Source organism: Aulonocara sp. 'chitande type north' Nkhata Bay, linkage group LG3, assembly GCF_057382095.1.
Source record: "Aulonocara sp. 'chitande type north' Nkhata Bay isolate Kocher_YH1m ecotype deep benthic linkage group LG3, A_spYH_male_GT1.1, whole genome shotgun sequence".
NCBI lineage: Eukaryota > Metazoa > Chordata > Actinopteri > Cichliformes > Cichlidae > Aulonocara > Aulonocara sp. 'chitande type north' Nkhata Bay.
The window spans coordinates 18870350-18895196 of record NC_141346.1 but is presented as its reverse complement, the minus strand read 5'-3'; the positions used below and the strand labels follow the sequence as shown (position 1 = coordinate 18895196).

General features: G+C 41.3%; 2 long non-coding RNA genes across 2 annotated transcripts; both read right to left on the bottom strand.

Moving 5' to 3' along the window:
- Positions 1-264: 264 nt before the first annotated feature.
- LOC147334351 (uncharacterized) lies at positions 265-1448 on the bottom strand. The gene is made up of 3 exons (XR_015126082.1): positions 1288-1448; positions 1091-1158; positions 265-419 (listed from the first exon to the last, which is right to left on the bottom strand). It is a non-coding gene; the product is annotated as an uncharacterized LOC147334351 (long non-coding RNA).
- A 7170-nt stretch (positions 1449-8618) lies between these two features.
- On the bottom strand, positions 8619-9745 carry LOC147334350 (uncharacterized). The gene is made up of 3 exons (XR_015126071.1): positions 9573-9745; positions 9384-9476; positions 8619-9217 (listed from the first exon to the last, which is right to left on the bottom strand). It is a non-coding gene; the product is annotated as an uncharacterized LOC147334350 (long non-coding RNA).
- Positions 9746-24847: the final 15102 nt, after the last annotated feature.

Sequence of the window (24847 nt, the reverse complement as noted above, 5' to 3'; positions counted from 1 at the left end):
CGTTGACCCCATCCACATCATCCAACTGAGTGTTGTTGATCCTCCAGGTGAGTGAGTAGAGTTGAGTGTGTGTGTGATCAGAGGTGAAGCTGCTTCCTGCTTGTTGATGTTTGTTTCTAAAGATGTTGTTGATGAGACTTTGTAGAAAGCAGCTGGTCTGAGTGATGTGATCAGAGTGCAGTAGATAATGTCTGACAGCAGTTTGAAGAGGAAATGGATTCTGTTCTGTTCTTCACTCATCACCTACCTGACAGCTGACACCTCACACCTGTTTCTCACCTGCAGGTCAGACAGGAGGAGACACAGAGGATGGAGGGAAGAAGGAGGATGGGGAAGGGGGGGAGTGGTTCTGTTGGACCTGCAGTTGGTCTGACAGTTTTCACTGTGCTTCTTGAATCTGCTGTTATTGGCATTTTGATCTACAGAAAACATAAACAACACAAGAGTCAGGATTCATACCAGCCTCCAGTTGAAATGCAGCCTGTTTGAAATGTTACAGAGCTTTTTTTAGGTTGCTTGCTCTTGCTGCTATCCCAGCTTCTCAGTGCTGACATTCAGCATTTATAAGCATTATTCAAGCCTGAGTCTACACCCTGCACCAGTTCAGAAAGTTTAGAATTAAGCTTGTATTACAGGATGGAGGACTTCCTCTGTAACAACACATAATGTTCAAATTTCCATGCGTTATATTAACAGGTATGATAATAGAGAAAGAAACTAGAGACAAGGTCACCATTTAAATATCTTTATGTACAATATATGTACATGGAGCGACCATGGCTCAGGGGGTTGGGAAGCGTATCTGTAACCGGAAGGTCGCCGGTTCGATCCCTGGGCTCTCTGTCCTGGTCATTGTGTCCTTGGGCAAGACACTTTACCCTACCGCCTACTGGTGTTGGCCAGAGGGGCCGATGGCGTGATATGGCAGCCTCGCTTCTGTCAGTCTGCCCCAGGGCAGCTGTGGCTACAACTGTAGCTGCCTCCACCAGTGTGTGAATGTGAGAGTGAATGAATAGTGGCATTGTAAAGCGCTTTGGGTGCCTTGAAAAGCGCTATATAAATCCAATCCTGTCATGGTCTGGGTGGGCACCTGCAGGTCTCCGACAGCGGCTCCTCCTCCTTTAGGCGGAGTTCGGTTGCCCCTCCCTGGCTGACCACCTGTGAACAATCGTGCCAGCAGTATATCAGACCTGCGCTCTCAACCATTCATCGCCTGAGTATCTGCTATCCCCATGTTAGTTCAGTGGAGCATCATAAACCTTGTCCTGACGCCGTGTGATGACTCACCTGTTTTCTTGTCCTCAGAGATAGCACCCGGAGTGGAGATCTCGTCCCCCTCGCTCCTGCTCTCCTGGACCTGGGCCGCCTGCTGCTGACACAACGTGGCCTGCCGGCCCACCACTCACTTGCCTGCCTCCCCACGCCTCGACCGCTTCCGGGCTTTCCGCTCCACCTGTCCCCTCCACCTGAAACCAATGCCCCCGGTCCCTACCTAGTCCTGTTTCTACCTCCCCGCTGCCTCCGCTGTTCAGCCGTCTCCTAGGCTCCTACCTCCTACCTCCTAGGTTTACCTTTGTTTACCTGTGGGCGGAAATAAATCATTTGTTCTCTGTCACCTCGCTTTCGGGTTGGTTTCTGCACCTGTGTCCATCCCTGTTCCCTCGTGCCGCTGGGCCGTGACACAATCCATTATTATTACAATATATGTATAATATCTTTATGAGGTATGAGCCACCAATGAGATTTTTTCCTAAAAATAAATGATTAAAGTAATCACTTCATTGTTCTTCTTCTGTTGCATTGTATTTCTTTATTTTAAAATGATTCATGTATTGAATGGTGCTGGGAGCGGTCATGTTCGTGCAGCTCTTGTGTTACTGGAAACTGCTGATCCTTAAACACAGAAACAAATCACCTGAGCTCAGCTCCAGGCAACACCAAGTGGAAAACATGCTGACAAAAACTGCAGCACCGAAGCCTTAAAGATTGTTTCATATTTCTTTTTGTGTAATTTTTTAGATGTCATTTTAAACATTTTGGGCAAAGGTTACACCTTTTTTTCCTCTTTTTTTTACTTACATGGAATAAACCAGGATTCAGACAAATTATATATTGAACAAAGTCCCACATTTACAACATAGGATTATTACTTCCAGTAAAGGTCGATTAAAAACCTGGGTAGTATGCCTCTTTAACTGCAGTATATAAAACAAATCATTAAAATGTAACCTGCACAGCTCCTCCTGAGCCTGTGACTGTAAGCAGAGAACAAAATGGAGGTTGTGGTTTGTGTGGTTTGCCGTTCAGCTTCACCTCCCCCACTGTTGTTGAAATGAGGAAGTATTTTTTTACAGAGAACAGACATCATCCCTGCTGTCATCTTCAAAATATTTTCTAGACTATAAAGCTATATACTATTCATGATTCAAGTCTTTAATAATCTCTCCCTGAGATTCTGAATGTTAGAAATGTGATCAGATCAGTTTTATCAGTGATCTGTTTCAGGGACGTGCAGAGAGGTTTAAAGGGGCGGGTGCTCAAAGTTAAAAAGGGGCACATTGAACCAGGCTGAATAACAACAACACACATTCATCAAGAATCTAATATGGGAAGGGCGGGGCTGTGTTGGTCTGAGACTGTAGACATTAAAAAGTCCACAGGAGAGATGGTAGCTGATTAAACAAGTGTCATGAGATAATAACAAAATGCAAAGATTGGTGACAGCGCTTGGAACCATAAGGCAACAAAAAACTGTGACATAAACTCGGCTCTGCCTGTGAATCACTCTTTGCTTCTCTTCTTCCTTTCTTCCCATCATTTCATATATCACTCTCCACTTGCTGTCTATCTGAGAACAAGGCACAACTTGCTATTGCAATAAACTATAATCTAATTATCCACACCTAACAACTCTTGCACTTAATCTATAATAAAATGATGACAGAAAAATGTTATAGCACTGCCTTTAGTAGCCTCACACAGCTCCTGCTGTTTCCTCCTCATGTCCTTACCAGCCATGTCTGGACAATGTTATATCATGAGTAATAATTTAAAATAATCCATATACATAAAACACACACATGCACACACAGTGACATTTTAGACCTTCTTCAGAATACTGTATATACTATGGGCATCATGGTGCTGATCCAGAATCCTTACATTATTATTTATTACTAGAGCTACAATAATAAAGCAAAGAGGAGGGGGAAGTAATAAATATGAAATAATGTATTTATGATGATTCCATTTGTTTCACTATCCACTCTGTGCAGGGCAAAGCTTATTACATTTTTAAACTGTAGAGATACAATCATTTTACTGCTGTAAAATCCAACTTTTGTCTTATTTAAAATATAAATCTAATATAATGTGCTTCTTAATGTATGTTCTTTAAAATACTGCTTGTGTTTTTTAATACTGGTATATTATAATTATAATAATTATTATGTGGACCTGCATATTAGATCGTTTTTTAGTGAAATATAATCCCACCAGAAAGGCAGGAAATGCCCAGAAACTTACTTTAAAACTAAATATGTTTCTAAATACTTTAAAACTAAATATGTTCCCTAAAACGGTGACAGAGCTACAGACCCATGACAGCCTTACACAGGTAGCCAGCAGCTGTGACCAGCACTACTTGTGCAGTTAATAAAAGGACAGGTAATGTTTGTCGCGCTGTTGCACACACAGCACGCTCGTTTGTTTCAGTTCGTCAGTTGCAACAAGACAGCTTACCAACGTGTACGTAATAAGCTAATACTCCTGTGTGCTGCACACTACAGTGTGCGCTGTACACCTACTTACTGGTTTTGTCGCATCAGTCTGTGTCTCTGAGTTAACTTGTGTTTCTCCTACAGCTCCGGACCGCAAAAAATGCGCGTGCTCTTTGTGAGCTCGTTCCCGGCTCGTAACCAGCGCGTTCTGCCGTCGAGGGCGATCATTGGTTAATAGTGATCATGTGACTGATGCAAGCCAGATCCTTTTATTTAGCAAAACTGTGATTAATAGTTAAATATTATTGTTGAGGGGCACAGACAGGACTCCGCACGCACACACACATAATTTTTTTTTTTTAAAATTTAAAAGTTGCCTCAACAAAAGGGCACTTTGGGCACTCATCAGGAAAGGGGCGGGTGCTCAAGCCCCTCTAGCCCCACCCCCTCTGCACGTCCCTGATCTGTTTCCAGTTTAGACCGGTTCTTTCCTTTCCTGTAATTTGTCTCTCTGTGTTTTATGAGAAGCAGACTGTTCCTCTTAAAGTCGGCATGTGGTCAGAACACAGCTGCTGATGAAAGACTTGAAATATACTTAAAAATGCAAAGAGCAGAGTTGACTGTAATAACTGGATCACAGGGAGTTAAAGCTTACAGTTTTTTCTGAATGCTTAAACCCAAACTGTGATTCCTGTAGCACAATTCCTAAAACTATTCAGACATATAGCAAAACCACTCACTGAGTTTGCAAAACTAAAAGCACAAAAACTGCTTTGCACTCAGTTTGCAATTTCGTAACACACACTTTGCAAAACTGTAGGCACAATTCACTGCACAACACTCAATTTCCACATTTCCAACACACTCCTAGCAAAAGTATACACATGTATGGCTATCATTAACACTAATTTGCCAACTGTCTGGCACACTTTCACATAAGAAAACTTTCTTAGATAATTAGTTCACTTTGCAATCAGCCTAAGCACTATAATACAGGTAAGCTGTGTGTGCGGAGTACAATGGAGGGAGCAGAAAGAGTGAGAAGTAGAGGAGGCCGAGGAAGAGGACGTGGAGGTGAAGAAGTAGGATGAAGAGGACGACAAGGACAAGGAGGAGCAAGAGGAAGACGAGGAGGGGGCAGAGGAAGCATGTTCACTGCAGACCACGTAACCCATATAGTCATTATGGCGATTGCAAATAATCCTATACTTGGAAATAAACACTTGTGTTTGTTTTGATGAGTGTGAATGAACACCAGTACTTGACGTTTGGATCCTTGTATGTTTACATGACACTATGACAAAGGTGTGACCTCAAATTGACATCTGTACACAGAGAAAGCAAAAGCCAGATGTGTTTTGTATTCATACCATCAGTGTGCAGTTGGCACATTGTGTGCTTAGTAGATGATGGCTTGTGTGTACTGTTTGATACGAAAACACCATTTTTACAAAGGTGTGAGGGGTTAAGAAGGTTGAAGAATGGGCAAGGATTTCAGTCTCTAGATGTGCAAAGCTGGTAGAGACAGACCCTAAAAGACTGGCAGCTGTAATGGCAGCAAAAGGTGGTTCTACAAAGTATTGACTCAGGGGGCTGAATAATTACGCACAGCCCACTTTGCAGTCATTTATTTGTAAAAAATGCTTGGAATCATGTATGATTTTTGTTTCACTTCTCACGTGGACACCACTTTGTATTAGTCTTTCACGTGGAATTCCAATTCTGTACACTGATCATTTTTTTATCCGCTAAAATAAAGGGAAAGCTATTAGTTTATATTCCTTTGGGACTTTTTTGTCAGTTTTTTTTCATGCTTGGGTTCTTTTCTTTGATAGTGAACATGAAAAGATCAATTATCATGTTCATGCAGGTCTAATCTCATTGGGAACCACCTGATCTCAGCTCCTACAGAGAGAGAATCTGCTGCACTAAAGATTTAAAGGTCATTCGGGTTTTAAGTTTGAAACTTTATTCCTGTCAGAACAGGGAAGTAAAAGCTTCTGTAATCAAGGGGGGAAATCTGCTTTTGCTGTCAAAGGAAACTGAGTCATATCAGCGCTATAACAGCAGCTATTCACAGACATAAACCGGACACCAGAGCAGACTCAGCACACAGATGTTTTTTTAGAACAGGCCCTGCGCTGTGGCTGATTTGAATGTCAAATGTGCAAAGTTTCTGTTCTCACGTTATCGCTGTACTCTGTCCTCAGTGTGATGGCTCTGTGAAGTCTGAGCAAAAATCAAACAAACAAATGAGTTAAACTGAAGCTGTTTGGGAGTCAGGGGATTTCACTGGTTATTATCAGTTATTCTGAAGTAATAAAAAATAAAATTCCAAAAGAGGGAAAAAGAAAATTACGCACTGAGCTTCGTTTTAGAAGAAATGAAAGTGTGAGAGAAGGCCACACCCACCAGCATTTTGTTTATCGGTGGAAAGTCCCTTTTAGCAAAAAGAAACCTTAGAGTCCGATTAAGGGACAGGCAACCATCTGCTGTGAGCCGTTAAAGGTGAGGAGGAGGATAACAAGACAAGCATTGTGGGTATAAGGTGTCACCTGCTTCTGTTTGATGTCTTCAAGGTCAAATACTCCCAGCAGTCTCACGTGTCAGAGTCTGCTGTTTTCTGTGTCTCTGAGAACTTTCATTTACAAACTGCAACCATGAGGTACAAATACAACACAGATTTCAGTCGATTAGTTGTAATCAGAGCTGGTTTGATTCTTTAAATAGTAGCGAAACCAAAGATAGAGGAGGGAAGTTTATCATACTGTAAGTTTAAAAATATTTGTTCTTGTCATTCAGCAGAACAGGGAAGTAAAAGCTTCTGTAATCAGTAAAGGGGGAAATCTGCTGTTGCTGTTAAAGGAAGTTTAGTCATATCAATGCTATAACATTAGCTACTTAGAGACTGAAACCTGAGAGCAGTGGCAACGAGAGGAGAAACTTTGAATGTCAAATGTGCATGCAAAGTTTCTGCTCTCATGTTTCCTCTGTTTGATGGCTCTGTGAAGTCTGTGAGTAAAAAATCACCAAATGAGTTTAAAGGAAGCTGTTTGGGAGTCTGGGGATTTTATTGATCTTTGTCAGTTAATATGAAATAAAACTCAAAGAGAGGGAAAATGAAAGCTATGCCTTAAGTTTTGTTTTACAAGAATCGAGAAAGAGAAAGCCACACCCACCAGCAGTTTTGTTTATCAGTGGAAAGTTTCCAAATTTTATTCTGTGATTTTACTTGTTTTAGACATTTTAATGATATAAGGAACATTATGCATGACTTAGATGGATGAACAGAAGCTTCGCTGCAGGTTTTTCTCTGTTTAATATGTAAATAAAAGTGAATCACTTAAAAGAAATGACCTCATTACACAAAAAAAACAGCTGGAGCTTTGGGGCCCTCTGGAGGTCAGATTTATACACTGAGGCCGCTCTTATGAACAGGACACGTATTTATTCATGGACTTTATTATTTATGTTAGAAACACTCTTAAAATCATGTTTATAAACCCAGAGTTTTGACTGACAGGTAGCGTGTCTGAGTGTGTGTATTGTTAGGAAAAAGCAGGAAGCATTCATCAGAACTGACACACACATCACCTGTAATCCTGTCTCATCATGTCTGGAATGCAGGGTGGAATGCACCCCTTTCTTAGAAACTTCTGAGAAGTTTGTTGTTTGTTGTTGTTTCAAAACAAAACATGTTGGCACTGGTTGACTTTCAGCTTGAGCGTCCTGTTTAGATCTGATCTCTCCTTTGACTGCTTGATTGCTTTACTTCTCTGATGTTTATTGATCCACTGTAATGTAGATTTTTTTGCTCTCATATTTACAATTTTCCTCATTTTCTTTTTCTCCCTCTCAATAAAGGTCAGAGGTCACAGTGAATGTGTTGTTGGGCTGACAGAATCTGACAGAACCTGCTGGTGAAGAACTGTCAGGGGCTTTATTTTATTTTATTTTTTTTATTTATTTATTTGTTTTTGCCTGTCCCGTTTGGTTCTTTTGCCATCAGAATTATTGTGGAGATGCCCAACGGATTTACTTTACCAAATTGACATCCCAGCCTTGCCGTAATGGTCTATTTGATTCACCTTTTATTGTTTATTTTATTTATTTTTTATTTTCACTTGCTAGATACGGGACAGACTTGAATGAGGAAAAGAAAGGGGAGAAAGGAAGCGGGGGAAAAAACAGCGGAGAAGAGGGATGGGGATAAAGGGCAAAAAACCAAAAACCAACTAAATAAGCAGACAAAAAAATACATATATTAATCACCTGGATCACCTGTTGAGAAAGAAAAAAGAAAACAAGCAGAAGAAAACGAGAGCAATACAATAAACAACATCACAATGATATATGGGAATATAACAGTAAATACTAAAATTTAAACATTATTGTGCAGCACGTAATATCGACAGCGCACAGTGTGCTTTGAGGTAGGAGCCAAAAAGGGTGTACACTCTAAAAACTATTGTTTAAGCTCAACAAAAAAAATTAACGCAACAGTTTCCATTACTCTTTTTGAGTTATGATAACTTATGTTGAAATTAGATTGAACCAACAAACTATATTGAGTTACGGGAATTAAATTATCCTCCATAATCAAAGGTGATTTTAATTACCATTTACGTAATATTTGGTAGCTTAAAAACATATTTTTAAGTTGTTTACTCATAAAAATTATGTTCCTCCAATTACTTTTTCCACATTATTTGAAATGATTTTTAAGTGTTATGTAATCAATTACAGCAATTACAAAAACAATTTTTTAAAGTTCATTACTTAAAATATTAAGTTGCTGATTTTCATCATTATTATCATCATTTTAGCTTTCTCTCTTTTTTTATTGTAATAGCTTTTAAGAAAGGAATTCATTCAACATTTTTTTAATCAAATAACTTTTTTATTTTTTAACAGTAGGCATTTCAACACTTTGTATTTAAAAAGTGAAAATAAACCAGAAATTTAGATTTATGCCATCACAGCCAAGTTATAGAATATGCCTTTATGTATTTAACACCACAGAAACAAATGTGTTCAATTGGTAAAAAAAAATCTACTTAGAAAACATTTTGTTGCAGTAATACTTCCATGCAAGTGTTCAGTAAATGTTAACTTTCAATGCCTAACAAACTTTACAAGATCTTGCATCTTTCTATTACACAATGCAGCAAACACCTTTAAGATCAATTTTACACATACAGGATTCAAAACAGCTAACAATTTGAAACAGAGTCAACATCTTTAACATAATGATAGTTCCATCAAGGTCAAGGAACAGCTTCTGAACAACTTCAAAAGTATATTTCAGATCCTTGCATTAGCTCAGATTGAGAGCATATATTATGCCCATGAGCAAAACACAGCACCTTGGGAAATTCTGGCCCTCCATGATTTTTGTTTCCTCCACCACAATGGTTGCAGTCTTATGGTTAGATCCAGGGGTGTACCGGTCACTGATGATGGCAGTTTTCATCACCTGCCTTAAGTTCTTCGGTGTCCTTGTAAAGCAAATTTTAAAAAATAGGTTAGTGAATTATAGATTAGACTTTTATACTTACTGAATCTTAATGAATTCAGATGATCAATGGAACACACACACACACACACACACACACACACACACACACACACACACACACACACACACAATGCTGAATTACTTACACCAAACTCCATGAAAAGGTCCTCGTCCTTCTCTCCAAGGAAAGTGATAAGGCAGCAGATGGCTACTTCTCTGCGTGTTTCAATTGTATTGTGCTATTTAAGAAAAAATAAAATATGAGTATAAAATACATGGGTGACTGACAACAAAGTGCATTTCAAAGCTACCCAAAGTCTAAATGGTTGTCCTACCTCAAGAAGCATGTCCTTGATCTGCCTGATTCTCACTCCCTTAGCTCCTCCCCTTGATAAAATGACATCCATCAGTTTTGGGGTGCAATTGTCAAGTGTAGCCATTCAAGGCTTACAGTGGTTATTCTCTTGAACTCCTCCTTTATCTGTAGACCAGACACAAACAGAAGAATTAAACCTTGCAGACTATTAGCTATACTGCATTAATGAATGCTCTAATACATTATTTAAAGAGGATAGAAGTGATCTAAGGCTACCCCAAGTTTTGAGGGAAGAAAAACAATCTTGGTGAAGACAGGGAGACTTCCCCACCATAACCGTGGTGTAATCTCTAATGTTTTAGCAACCCTGTTTTTGCAGAGGTTTTGAATTTACACATTGTTCACTCCCAGCCCATTTTGTAAAAAATGTGTCCCAACTTAACAAAGCACTAATGACCCTAGATTATCACACTATACTAACTGCTTACATAAAGTCTTAATATTAAGTAGATTCACATAGCCTATGCCAGAATAATGCTATTGGAATGACATTAACAATATTTCACACAATCTGATTTTTAAAAAACAAAAAACAAAACAAAGATAGCTACAACTCTTAAGATCAAGAACAATACTTACTTTAAGCTGTATCACAATACTAACCAAAATCATTTACAATGCAATATTACGTATAGGTCATGCAAGTTTTATAAAGACATAAAATAGGTGAGCCAGATGGAAAAAAGAAGCCTCTAGGTTATCCCTCTGACAAAACTATTCACAGTTTAAAGGCTTCTAATTTTGGTAAAAAGAAAAACAAGATTAGCCTATTAGCCTAAGATCAAAATTAGATTGCACTGTGTAGCAAAACTTTAACCACGCTTTTCCTAGCCACAGTTGCACTCTCTAGCTGAAGCTGAAGACTCAAATGAAACTTTATAAGTCTTATCCTCTGCTGTGCTAAAGTTTAGAATGGCTAGCATTAGCTACATGTGGTAGTGCAAAGTATTTCCTTATCTGTATGAGCATCACATCATACACAAATCCACTACAGGTGACTAGCACAAATGCTTTGCTTTGGTAGAACTGTTATTTGTAAATGAAATGTTACTTACCTTGAAATGTCTTTTACAAAAGCTTGCACCATGCAACCCAACATGTGTGAATTTGCCCGCGCTAGTTAAGTCGGTAGGGGAGGGAATTTGAAATCAGAAGAAAAAAAATAAGTTATCTATTCAATTTCTTTAAGTAATTACAACTTGAATTTTATTTTGAACCCACTAACATTGGGATTTAATTTCAAATTACATGTAAAATTAATGTAATGTAATTACCAACATTATTAATTCAACACAACCCAAAAAATTAAGTTTGCAACTTAGAAGACCTATCTTAATCAATAAATTAGAATTTTTATGTTGCAGCTATGGATTTAATCAAGTGGTGGTAAAAGGCCTGATGAATTACTTTTTAGAGTGTAGTTTGTGTGTGTGAGCACCCGTGTGTACACCTGTGAGCATGGACGCGCTTGTTTTTAAAAGGTTCCTTCATGTAATGATCTGCTAGAGGGTGGGGGGGGGGGGGGGGCACAGCCCCGTCCTCCAGGGCATGAAGCAGGTATGGAGGAGATCAAGACTCCAGACATCCAGATAGACTTGTAGTCAAGACCGCCTAATCCGAGACCAAGAAAAGACCAAGACCACGTAAAAGTGGTCTCGAGACATCCAACTCTAGTCAGCAACCACATAAATATGCCCATTAAAGTCGACAACAAACCACACAATACCAGCCCTTAAAGTGCTCACTGAAATGGTTTCGATATATTTCTGCTCAATGAATTCACCAAAATACCTAAAGTTAGTGAAAATTGTTTAAGTAGCTGATAGCCACTGCTAGCGCTAGCTACCTGTACATAGCATGTAACGTAACGTTAAGTAAAAGTTAAGTAAAAGTTAAGTCTGCAGGGACGGTTGCAAAAAAACTGTCCCTACATAATTTATAATGTTTGAAGAACACATTATAAATAACAATATTACATAAACATGACCTGGTCATCTGAGGTTGGAAAGGTAGTTAGAAGAGTTTGAAGATGGATAGATGGCTACTGGCTAGCTTACCTTTGAGGGTGTTTGCGCTCCAGGTGCCTGGTGAAGGTTGAGGTAGTCCCTGCTGTCTCGGTCAAGGAGAATTGCAAAACCTACACTTTGCCGAATGCTTCTTTTTTGCATTTATCAAAAACTCTTTGTGTTCTATGAACGCAAACTTTATGACAGACGAAGTCGCTGACATTTCTGTAAGTTACTGACCGGGCATACTGCTCAATCTAACGGATTGCATTTAGTTGTGTTTGAAGGGCGCGAAAGGCGAAATAATAAAATGCCACAATGTGGAGGGATTTGAGCATGGCTGAGCCACTGTGTGTCGCTGTGTGACAGCTGAGCAGCGAAAGGAAATTAATTGAGGAGCCGGCTCTCGCTCAATGGGAGTCGACTATTCTGATTCACTACAAAGCACTCTCTTAGCACGGCTCTTAGAGCTAAAGCTTTTGCGCATGATACATTATCGAACGTTATGCTATGTGTCATGGATGCTGTTGACTCCAAATCTCCTGACCACTATGTTGATCTGAGACAGCAAGACCGAGACAGCGAGACCAAGACAAGACCGAGACCAAAGTCTGTCGAAATCAAGACAAGACCAAGACAAAAGTACGTCGAGACCAAGACTGGTCTCGAGACATTTATTTATTTATTTATTTATTTAAGTATTTATTGTCATTGTCAGAGAACAATGAAATTGCGTTTGGGGCTTGCATACAACCCGTAAATAAAATAATGAAGAGAATAATAAATACCCCTTAAAACCCAAGTGTAAATATTTAACCCAGTGTGACTCCAGTGCAATAAGACAATCCTTAACAACAACATAAGAACATGACAAGTAATGTTCATAAGAAATTCAAACAAAGACCTGAGAAACATGACAAAGTACAACAATGCAACCCATTCAATATTATTGTACTGTGAGATATGATGTCGGATATGATAGTTATCTATTTTGGAAAGAGGGGGGGGGGGGGGGGGGGGCAGGAGGGGAAAAGAGAATAAAAATATGATGCACCAATGCAGACCAGTTCATTGCTATTAAGAAGTTGGATATGGTTGTTGTCCGTGAGAGGGGGGCAGAGAGTTCAGGAGCCTCACAGCCTGTGGATACAGGCTGTTGGCCAGTCTGGATGTTCTGGCCTGTATAGACCTGTACCTTCTCCCTGAGGGCAGCAGGTGGAAAAGGTGGCGCGCAGGGTGATGTTGGTCGCGCAGAATACTGTGCACCCTCCTCAGACAGCGAGTGGGGAAGATATTACTAATCTCTGGCAGACTTGTTCCAATAATTCTGCCAGCTTCTTTCACCACCCGCTGGAGTGCTTGCTGATCGGCCTTGGTGCAGCTGGGGAACCACACTAGCAATCCATACGTCAGAACGCTGCTGATGGCACAGTTGTAAAAGTTCAACATCAGAGATCTGGGAATGTGTGCGCTCCGCAGTCTCCTCAGGTAGTAGAGGCACTGTTGGGCCTTCCATCCAACTCTACATCCAGAGGCCCCCAGAACACAAGAGACCAAGGAAGACCAACAGAGTGGCAGCTGTGCCACTATCCCAGAAAGAGCTGAGGAGAGTCCCAGTTGCGGGGTCACTCAGCAGCCGCAGAGCAGAAGCCAGGGGGAGTTGCAGTGACGTGCCCGTGAGCTCCGCCGGCAGCCAGCTGTGCCTGAGTGACCGAGCCCCAGGCCAAGAGGCCGAGGGAACACCAGCCCCGAAGTGGCCCGAGCGAGCCCCAGGCTCCAGGCCCCGATAAGCAGCCACCAAGGAGTGAGCCGGTGTGTACCTGGACGCCCATCCCCGGACACAAAGAACCACCAACGCACCGATGTCTGAGGGCGTCTGCCACCGGCAGGGGAAGTGGTGGGGGACATAGGCCTCCATACCTTGGAGGGCCTGAGATGTCCCCAGAGAGGTGGCGTCTGATACCCAACCTGACATATAGACACAGACATACAGGCACACACAGATACAAACATCCATTCCCACCATCATGCTCTCATATGCAATTACTCAACACTCAACCAACGTGAATACAGACATAAAGAGACGCTGTACACACAATCACACTCCCCAAGAGTACTCTAAGAACCGGGTCTAGGTACCCTTGCCCCTGGAAGGGGAAACTGCACCCAGACCCAGGTGGTGTTACCCTTTTCCCTGCGGTGGGGAGAAACAGACCACCCCGACTCCGCAGCAGCAGGGAGGCCCCACATTCCAGACCCCAGTCGGACGGCCAACTCCTCCTCCTGGCCCCCCGCTCCAGCAGGTCACAGAGAACGGGGGTGTGGGAAGACTCCAAACCTCCCTCCGCCCGCTCATATGTAGTGTTGATGCATGTGTGTTCTAAGGTGCATTTAAAACCCAGGAGGGCATGGAGCTACCTGCCAGAGAGCAGCAGGTAAGCGCATAGCCCCTCCTGATAGCCTGATAGTGTATTTAAAATTGAGAGGTGGGCAACAACGCCAGGGGTGAGGTGTACACCCTGATGGTCTTTTGGAGTCCGTGTAGCGTGCCCACCCCCAAGATCCTATATGTATGTTTTATGAGAGTGTGAGTAATGTGAATGTAACACTGGTGGTGCAATACTAGACCTATTAGTGCTACTTCTTGCCTTCTTTGCATGTAGTATAGTTACCTTTAACCACCATACGCGGACAGAAGGGAAATATGGACCAGATCAGACAGGTTCCAGATTCGTAGGAGCCAAGGGTGTATGACAACAGAGGACTTGTACACAGTAGGTGTAGAAAACACAATTGCATTTATTAGCAATTATTAAAGTTGTGCACATTTAACAAATGTAGAGCGCGCTTCTTGAAAACAAAATAAAATAAACCCCACAAATGGTCGACCTAAGGATATATTTGTCTTTTGTGTCTTTTTTAAAGTCAATTTCAGTCTTTCAATGTCCAATAGTCACTCAGTGTGTTTGTAACCAGTCGGGTTACAATCTACCAGTTCATCCGGCTCTTTGGGCTGGGCTCGCCATCCAGTACTGGAAAAGGGATCCTCGATTCTTCTCAGGTCCTCAAAACCAATCCAATCCAAATAAGCAAAGGAAAAAACCTGACCTGGGGACCAGGCCAGAACACAGTAGTTCAACATTTAAGCTATCATGCCTGTAACTTATTATTACTACTGGTTGCTTGTAGTGCTTCTAAATGTCTTTCAAAATATTCTATGTTGTACAACAAATTATTCTCATTTCAAAGGGAAAAAGTGCATAGGAAACACACATTTAAAACAATACAAAATAGCTCAGCAGTGCATTAAAAATGCACATTGGCTTGAGACTTATCAAGTTTCAGCTAAGTACAGTGCAGGTGAAGGCACTTAATTTCACGTTGCTAATACTTAATTGTGCAGAACTATAATTAGCACCATGAGAAAAGTGAACATGTGCTAACATAACAGCGTCGCACAAAACCATACATTATACATCAATACCACAGTAATGTGACATAAACCTTTAAAGAACATCTCGTATAAAGTGCAGCAGACTCAGTGCTAATTGCTTTAGCCTCAGAAAAGGCACTTTCATTGCAAAATGGCTAACAGAAGTTAGCATCGGAGCTAGCGGCAAGTAGCATGCTATGCTAGCGCACGTGTACTGCCTGGGACTTACCATGCAAAGCAACAAATGCTACACGGGGCTTCACAGTGCTCACGTTGGCTCACGGCCTCTGGAATACAGTATCACTCTTATTATTCTTGCAGAAAAAAGGGCTTTCACTATCCAGCTAGCTTCTTCGCTGCACGGGTAAACTGATCTTTCACCGTCTGTGTCTCTGGCGTATCTGACTGGCACACGAAGGCACACACAGGTGTCTCAGCAGCGCACAGACTGGGGGAGGGTCAGACCGGCCAAAGATTGGTCGCTCAGTGGATCTGACAAACACACTCTAAAGGACTAAGTCCTGCCCCCACACCATCTATATACCACATATACATATGTACATATTAAACTTATGTTTACATGCTTTTTATCAGTATTTATTATAATTAATTTCGTTTTTATCAATATTTATTCCCATCGTGAGAGTATGAATATTTATACTTTTAATCCCGTTTTTAACACTGGGTTACATGAATGTCTAAGTTGTGAGATAAAATTGAGGCACAGGCAGCCAGAAGAGGACAGAGGGGGGGATGCCTCCCCTGCACCCTGGTGACACACCTTTACCACAAGGCCCTGCATGTGTGGGTGATTGTGGTGGAGCGGGAAGAGGGAGGCAGCTGGAGATGGGGAGGGAAGGAAGGGAGGGGCAAGTGACCCCTCCCTGGGGCCAGCTCCCCCGCTGACCCCAGTAGGCACCCCCATACTCCGCAACCCACCAGGGAAAGGGGGCCCAGGACAGCAGGCCGCCCAGCCCCATGGAGCCCGGGACAGCCCACCCGACCCCACCACAGAGAAAACTGCACCCACCTCACCATCCACTCATCTTCCAGACTACACAAGACAATAGACGCCCAGGCTGAGTTGTTCCTCCACCTCTCCTGTATCTCCCCCTCCTGCAGAGTGAGTTGCTGAAGAGAGGAAAGCTCCTGCAAGGTGTAACAACCTCCCCCACCAGTTGAAGAGCCCTCCAGGTGGCTCGATGCACTGGCGGCACCCTGCGCCAGGGCTGGGCCCCCATACACCCACCCACCCACAACCCCAGCAACACACCAACCAGGACCCAAGCCCCCGAGGCCTGGTCAGGGCCCCAGCCCAGAGACGGAGCGCCCCCAGAACCTCACGCCCATCCCGGACCCACCCAGGGGCAGCCAGGCCACCAGGTCAGTAACCCACGTCCGTCAGCACAGACCTTCCCGGGTTGTCAGGGGCTTTATACACCAATCACTATAAGCATGTTATTAAATTATAACCTTGATGACGTAAACTACACACGTAAACACACAAAACAGAAAAACAAAAACAAAAAACACGCCTACATGAATATGAAAGGGGTCTAAAAGATGTCAAGGACTTGTTTTACTGAATGGAAAGTTATTACTGCTGACATCATGTGGGCAGAATCTGAAACTCAGTGATGTATTTTGTTTGTGTTTGACCTGTTTGTGTATTATAAGTGTTTCAGTTTCACTCACTGTTTCAATGTCATGCATTTTTCTCCACTAATAATAGTATCAGACGAGTTACTGAAAAGCTGTTGTACTCTAAAAGCCAACAATGGGACACAGGCGTGTTGTTTTTTTCAACAGTGGGTCTTCTGTGATCTTCTATAAGGTATAAGTTTAAGAGGTGACTTGAACTCATACGTCACAAATATTTCCTTCGGATGATGATGACTCAATAGACTCAATAATGCATTCAAGATGAACAAGATTTCTATAAGCTTATCAGAACAAGGATATGAGCAGAGATCTCGCTGAAAAAGACCCCAGGTGTCAAGTCCAGCAGGGAAACAGAAATCCACTGATGACCAGGTGAGCATGCATATTTAAAGAAACAAACCTGATGTCAGACTGAGATGCCATCTGTTACTCTCTGAGTTCTGGACTCTGACTAACACAACAAGACTGCATCATGTCTGGATGTGTGCTGACTCATCTGAAGTAATAACATACCAGAAAACTGAAGAATATCTGAGGCTCTCATTGTAGCTCATCTGGTCCCTTTACCTGAATAACATTCCCTATAAAGTGATGTAAAATGGTAAGATTGTGTGTCCCTCACAATGTTCAAACACAGAGCCTCCTTTAATGAACCATGTTGTTATACTTTCCAAAGAAGCTGCACAGAAGTGACATTTGATCAGGCACAGACAGGTACGCTGATTCTGCATTAGGAAAAAACAAACAAACACCTCTTTTGAATCTGAACACAGGACTCTGACAGGCTTAAGTTCCTTGGGTCTGTGCGGCAATTAACTGGATATGTGTTAAAACAGAAACAACCAAAATTGTATGCAGACCTGTTTAGTACATTTGAAATAGGGTACTTTTAAGAGAAAGAAGCATATATGTACAATACATGTAAAATAAATATAGTATATACAAGACTGTATATAAGAATGAACAAGTGAGAATACAAACAAGTGGGGAGACGGTTGGAGCACTGTGATTTAGTCCTTAGAATGTTGCACAGTTAAAAAGAAAATATTGCACAGTTGAATGTTGTGTTTTCGCAGCGATTAATCCCCTGATTGTATTTATTAATGCAACAGGCATGGCATATGTGCTGTTTCTCAGGCTGTTTGTTTTGGCTTTAATTGTCCTGTACCACCTTCTGATAGGCAGGATGTGTTCTTCACAGCAGTGGCAGCAGGACCCCTACTGCACCTCCAGGGACAGAAGAGCACAGCTGATGATTCTCTGTGCAGAAGATGTTTTTAAGACTACAGACCTGTCTCAGGTTATCCTTCATATCATATCTAATCTTCAGCCATGAACAAAGTCTTATTATTTTGCCAAGAAGCAGCAAAAGTAATACTTTTTTCCTAAAAAATGAATGACCTATATCAACAATGATCAATAAGTATTTTAGTCATACTCATGAAATCACAAACATTCTGAGCATGATTGTGATTGTGATCTCCTACATCTTTCCCTCCTGGACTGTCTCACACTCCCCTGACAGATCACACTTGATGACTCAATGAACAACTGAAATTTGTAAACACTGTCTAATTACTTCCCCATGGAGGTTAGCTGTTCTTTCCATTTATGCCAAAGGAAAACAAACGCTGCATAGAAACAGCTGCTGTGTGGAAAGATCTGCATGACTGATGACTTAGACTGAATGATTCACATGAAAAGTTTCCAAATTATATTATCACCAGGATAACATTGAAACTAAGCACTGACGAATCAACATGTAGCAATGTATTTAGACATGCCTCATCATCCTCGCCTCAAAGCAAATAGCAGAGGTGAGCAAGGACAAAATTAAACTATCAAACTAAAAGTTCCACAAATGTAATCGTAATTAAAAAATAATGAATATGAATAAAACTGTTAAATCCTCTGAACGAATTTGTCTCTTGGATCAGGAACTAAAAATGCACTAGAGCCAGACTCATCTGCTGTTGACAGTGAGACAGTTTTTAAATCATTATTATCAGTTATCATTATTATCAAGGTTATTTGTGGGATCAAGGGTCAGATGAAAACCACCATTTGTTGAGCATTCTGAAGCTCCTCTGCTGCCACCTACTGGCTCCTATCATTTTATGACTGATGTCTTTCTACACAGTGCCACATTTTCAGGTACACTTTGTTAGTCGTGGATTGAACCGTCTTTTGCTTTCAGAACTGACATAATCCCTCATTGAATGGACTCATCAAGGTGCTGGAAACATTCCTAAGAGATTCATATAGAAATGATAGCATCACACAGCTTCTGTATATCTGATGATGTGAATCCCACACATCCCTAAAGTGCTGCATGGATTTTCAAGGTTTGGTACAAATGTTAGACAGGACAAATATTTGTTTACTGTTTACACTTCTGTCTAGGGCTGCCACGATTAGTCGACTAGTCACGATTACGTCGACTATCAAAATCGTCGACGACTAATTTAATAGTCGACGCGTCGTTTGAAGCTTTGTAAGATCCCAAAAGACGCAGGAATAAGTAGCAGGATTTAAGAGTGTAATACCGGACTCAAACAGAAGATGGCAGCACTGCATGTACAAGGATGCCAGCTGCCGTTAAACCCCGAAGAAGAAGAAGCTGTGTCCCAGAATTCATAGCGCAGCCCAGCGCAGTTTACAACAATGGCGGCAGCTAGTTAGTTTTAATATTACTCTCATTATTCTTTCTGGGTCACAAAATAAACATTTAGGCAAGACTGTAGCTGTGTAAACCTCAAATATCTGCTCAGTTTATCAAGACACCACATATTTTCAAAAGCGCTCCGACGTTTTCGTTACCCACTACCCACTAGCTCGATAGCGAGCCAGGGGCAAGGCTCACTAGAGCCTGTGAGAACACCGGACTCCCCGCAAATCTTCTTCAAACCCACCGCCGTCTTTCGCTACTCAGGTTAAACATGATATATGAGTCACTTAGATAACTTAAAAATGTTATTGTTTGGCTTTTTTAGTATTTTATTTGTTCCTGAGTAAATCTGTTTGGCTGAGATTAAAGTTGAAAAGAGATTAAAGATGCTTGAGAATATACTCCGGTGTCCTGTTATATTTTAGATAGCAAGGAGTTTATTAAACTCCACCGAAACAATCTGCAAATTTCATTTAAATTTGATAAACTATCATCTTGTCTTTATTTTTAGTTAGCACATACCTTAAACACTTAAAGCTGTAAGCTAATGATAGTTATATAAGAGCAGATGCATGCTAGTGCAATAAGCTGTACGTTTTATGTCCAATGGATGATGATCTGATTAGTCGACTAATCGCAAAAATAATCGGAGACTAGTCGACTATCAAAATAATCGTTTGTGGCAGCCCTACTTCTGTCAGAGTCCAACTTCAACTGAGAACTGCAGTCGACTCATTTAGTTGTCAGCACTTCAGTGTCACTACACTGGCAGCACAAGACCATGTTTTGGTCAGTAGTTTGTGCTTTTTTGTCTGCTGATGTTATTGCAATTTTTACGATAATGAAAACTCGGCACAAGATCATAAAGTATTTTATTACAGAAACTTTGAACAGTTACTACCATTGTGAAAGTAGATATGCCAGCTTGTACACATACACGAGAGACACGAGAGTTCTTCTTTACTGATGTTTACTGTGCTTCTCTTAACGTACACAGGTACACCGTAGAACTGGTGAATACAAATGTACAAGAAAATTATGTTTCAGCATTAAAACATATTGCAATATAAAATTCACAAAATATAAACAAACATACCACTTTGGCCTCCAAGTAGACAAACCGGTGTAATTGGAACTTAGGGCTTATTTCTTCTTTAACATTCACACGGCTAGACCGTCACCATGAGCAGCTTCTCTGACCTTACTTCCCAAAACAGGAAGTGACCTCTGCCCTTACCTTTTACTTACAAAATTAACCGGTTATTTTCCATGTATCAAATTAACTGTACACCAATCAGGTAGGCAAAAAAGGAAAATGTTAACATGCTCAGCAAAAAAGTAAAACATACAAAATAAAATGCGTTAATTACATTATCATTACAAGAGCTCTGCCTAGTGGTCAAATACTAACATTTCACCAACTGTTACACTCCAACCATCACACTATCGCAACAGCATGTGTGATCCTAAAGGAATTTGACCCAACAATGAACTTAGCAAAGGTTAACCAATAAACATTATGTTTAGTCTTTACTCTGCTTCAAGTAAAAGTATAGTCTTATGTATGGGTCTCTCTAAAATCGTCTTAGTTGTGTGCTTCCCCTTATTGTCTCTAGTAGAGTCACCGATGAGAAGTTTAACTTTTCTGACTCTGCCGTCAGCTCCTGGAGTTACTTCCACGACTTTGGCGAGTTTCCATTGATTTCTTGGAAGACAGTCTTCTTGTAATAACACAAGGTCATTTATTTTTGCATTTCTTCTGTTTTTATTCCATTTGCTTCTCTGTTGCAGGTTTAACAGATATTTCTTTCTCCACCTTGTCCAAAATACATTCGCCAAATATTGTATATTGTACTCGTTTCCATCTTTTCTGGAGGTAGAGATCTTCTTTAGCGAATTCTCCAGGTGGTGGTAAGATCACTGCTGATTTCATCGTCAAAATATGGTAGGGTGTCAACGGCTCCAGTTCTACAGGGCCGTTGATAGACTCTACAGTTAGTGGTCGACTGTTTACTATTGCCATAGCTTCATACATGAATGTTCTCAATGATGAAGTGTCTAATCTTGAAGCTGACTGACCAAGAATGGATTTCAGAACATTTCTTATTGTCCGAATCTGCCTCTCCCAGACTCCTCCCATGTGGCTAGAAGCAGGTGGGTTGAAAACGAAAGTTATTCCCAGCTCTTTGACCTTCTCTTGAGTTGCTTGCGTTAGAAGCTCATTTCTTGCACCGATAAAATTGGTGCCTTGATGCAGCTGGCCTACATTGCCACATATTGCTATGAAACAACGGAGTGCATTGAGAAAACGGTCTGCACTGAGATCATCTAGAACTTCTATATGTATAGCTCTCGAGCACATACATGTAAACAAGAGTCCATATCTCTTCAAGTCTTTCCTCCCTTCTTTTACACAGAATGGTCCGAAGCAGTCCATACCGCTATATGTAAATGGAGGGGTAGCTTCCAGTCTTTCTATAATGGATTTCTCTTCTTTTGCCTTAACTGCGAATGATAGGTTTTGTATTGTTGATTGTCATTTATGCTTAGAAACATTTACTCATATATGCTTAGAAGTGTATAATCATTTGTAGATTGAAAGAATGTCTCATCCTAAAGAGGTCTGTACTAACTCTGTGTAGCATAAAGAGGGGGGTGCGTACATTCCTCTACACAGAGTGTCCTGGCATAGATCACACTCCCTAGGAGAGTTTATCTTTTCTTGTTGATTTATGGTATAGCAAGCACACGTATATCTGTTTAAGTATAAGAGCCTTTCGTTAGATGGACTTAGACGTCCTGGCACTAGCTTTAGGGAGTCTTCACAGGGTCACATCTTGACCTCACACAGATCTCACACACACACACACACACACACACACACACACACACACACACACACACACACACACACAGGCAAGGTACTCTTTGTGTGAATGTAGACGTCATATGTTAATGAACCTATGCATATTCATGTAACCTCAATAAAAGGACAGTGGTACGGGAGAACGGACGAGAGCAACTGGGGTCAAGCGAAGGGACGGCGCTCTGTCCAGTCTCTCCCGTGCACGAGTAACATGAAGAACTTGCCTACTTCGTGTCTTGCTTTGCGGTGTAATTATATTGCCTTCAACGTTCCAGCGAATAGGTTTATGCTACAAACCTATCAGCGAAGACTGTTGTGACTTTGAGTTCTGGATCTTCGATACTGATCTCTTTCACTTTAGCATCTTCTTTTGGTAGTTCCATAAAAATCTTGGTCTTGTGAACCAGTTGGACTGTACTAGTTCTTTTGTCATAACTCCACGTGACACGTGATCTGCAGGATTTTGTTCAGAGGCAACATATCGCCATTGACTTGGTTCTGTACTTGATCTGATTCTCTGTATTCTGTTCTCTTCTTCGACACTTTTTTCAACAAAGTCCATCTCTAGCACATTAAGTATCTCGGCTGGAGTAAGTATTTCTTTGACTTTGTTTCTGCTTACAAAGTGAACTTCTGTTTTGAGCTTGTGAGCTGGTCCTACAGCTGGCAAGACTTGTCTAACAATAACACGATGGCTTACTCCTATTTCATCTTCACAATCTGTAATGTATGTTTGCACTGATTGCCGATCACGCTTCAACTGAGTCGTCCTCGGTCAGAAGGAATGGTACTCCACAGTGATGTAGTTCAAATAACTTTACTAAGGAGGTGGCAGATGACATCAACAGGATGTACAGCGTTGGTAGGGAGGCATTACAGTATTCACATGCAGGTAAAGGGGGTGTGAGTGTGTATATGGGTGTGTGTGTGTGGTCATCTGTAACAGAAAGAACAAACATTTGTATTAACCACTATGGATAGCAGTGTACCCCTTATACAGTACTGTGGGTTCCCAGCGTAATGTTATACAATCTGCCATAACCTCATGGCCACTAGATGGCACCCTAAGACCATAAATGAATTTCTGGCTCGTATATACATTGGTAAACCAGACCTCTGCAGATTACAACGATTCAGAGAATAAACATAGTAAATAGTTACATCCACCTACAACCACAATACTTGACAGTAAGTCGTATATGGAATGAAATATGAGCTGAACACAAGGCCGCCTGTAGTAGGCCAAACAAACGCATCTTAGCGATAGCAACGGGACTAGCCTCTTAGCGATAGCAACGGGACTAGCCTCTTACCGATAGCAAATTACATAGATAAAGTCAACAAGCATCACTCTCATCTTACAATACTCACATGGTAAGCACGCACGCAGTATTAACTCACACCGAATGCACGTAAATACGTTACTCCTCCGACACACCTCTCATCTGTGCATCACTGCGCTGAACACGTTCCCAACCGGAAGTACAGATACCGAGGTGCATCATGGGTAACGTAGTATAAAACAGCTACAGTGAACAAGCGGACTTTTAACACAATCACCTTCAGAGTCACTGTAGCCAATGATGCTCCAGCCAAGCAGAGATTTCTGTGCAAATGGCTGGTCTCGATCACCACGCTGGTCTCAATCACCACTGACCACCGCTAGAGGGAGCAATGCTTGAGGACAGTCATATCTGATCAGTAGTCCAACTTCACAATCAAGCTTGGGAGCCATCTCCTTTGATAAATGTTTCAAATGTGACCAGTTCTCTGCTGTTTTGTTTGTGGGAATATGTGATCTGTTAGCAGGAATGTAGTCTCTGGTATAGGTTGTTGGTAGTTTGATTCTCGTTTCAGAGTAAATGCCTCTTACTTGTAAGTCCTTTAACTTGCTGCTTGAAACAACTTTTGTTTTGGACATTATAGTGGAAATCTTGAGTTTAACTGGCTCTAACATGGCGTTGAGCGACTGAGCTGTGCCTTTCAAGATGAAAGTGGTGTCACTTTGAGTATCGAGCAAAGCATACACCAACTTTCCATTCTCTGGTTCATCCACAGTTGATACATAAACTGGGATAACTGAGGAAGTAAAACCTTCTGACTTTTGTTGCACAACTTTGTTGGATGTAACTTGGTTAGATATTTGCTCTTGTATTTCAGAAACCTCTGTTTCCTGGTTAGTCTTTGATTGTTGTTGGCTATTCTTTCTTTGTTCCTTGTCTCTTTTCTCTCTGTCTTGATGTAGACAAGTTGGGTGAGGCTTTTGACATTTGTCACACACACTTCTGGAAGTACAGTTCTTAGAGTTATGACCAGTCTTGAGGCAACCAAAGCACAGTTTTTCAGACTGCACAAACTTCACTCTCTCTTCAACTGACTTGTCCATTATCTTGCGACATTTCTGAAGTGTGTGACCAGGTTTCTTACAAAAGAGAAATGTGACATTTGTCCTTTCACTAGAGCTTGTACTAAGTGACTTAGCATTCAGCATGTACAGTGGGGCAAAAAAGTATTTAGTCAGCCACCGATTGTGCAAGTTCCCCCACCTAAAATGATGACAGAGGTCAGTAATTTGCACCAGAGGTACACGTCAACTGTG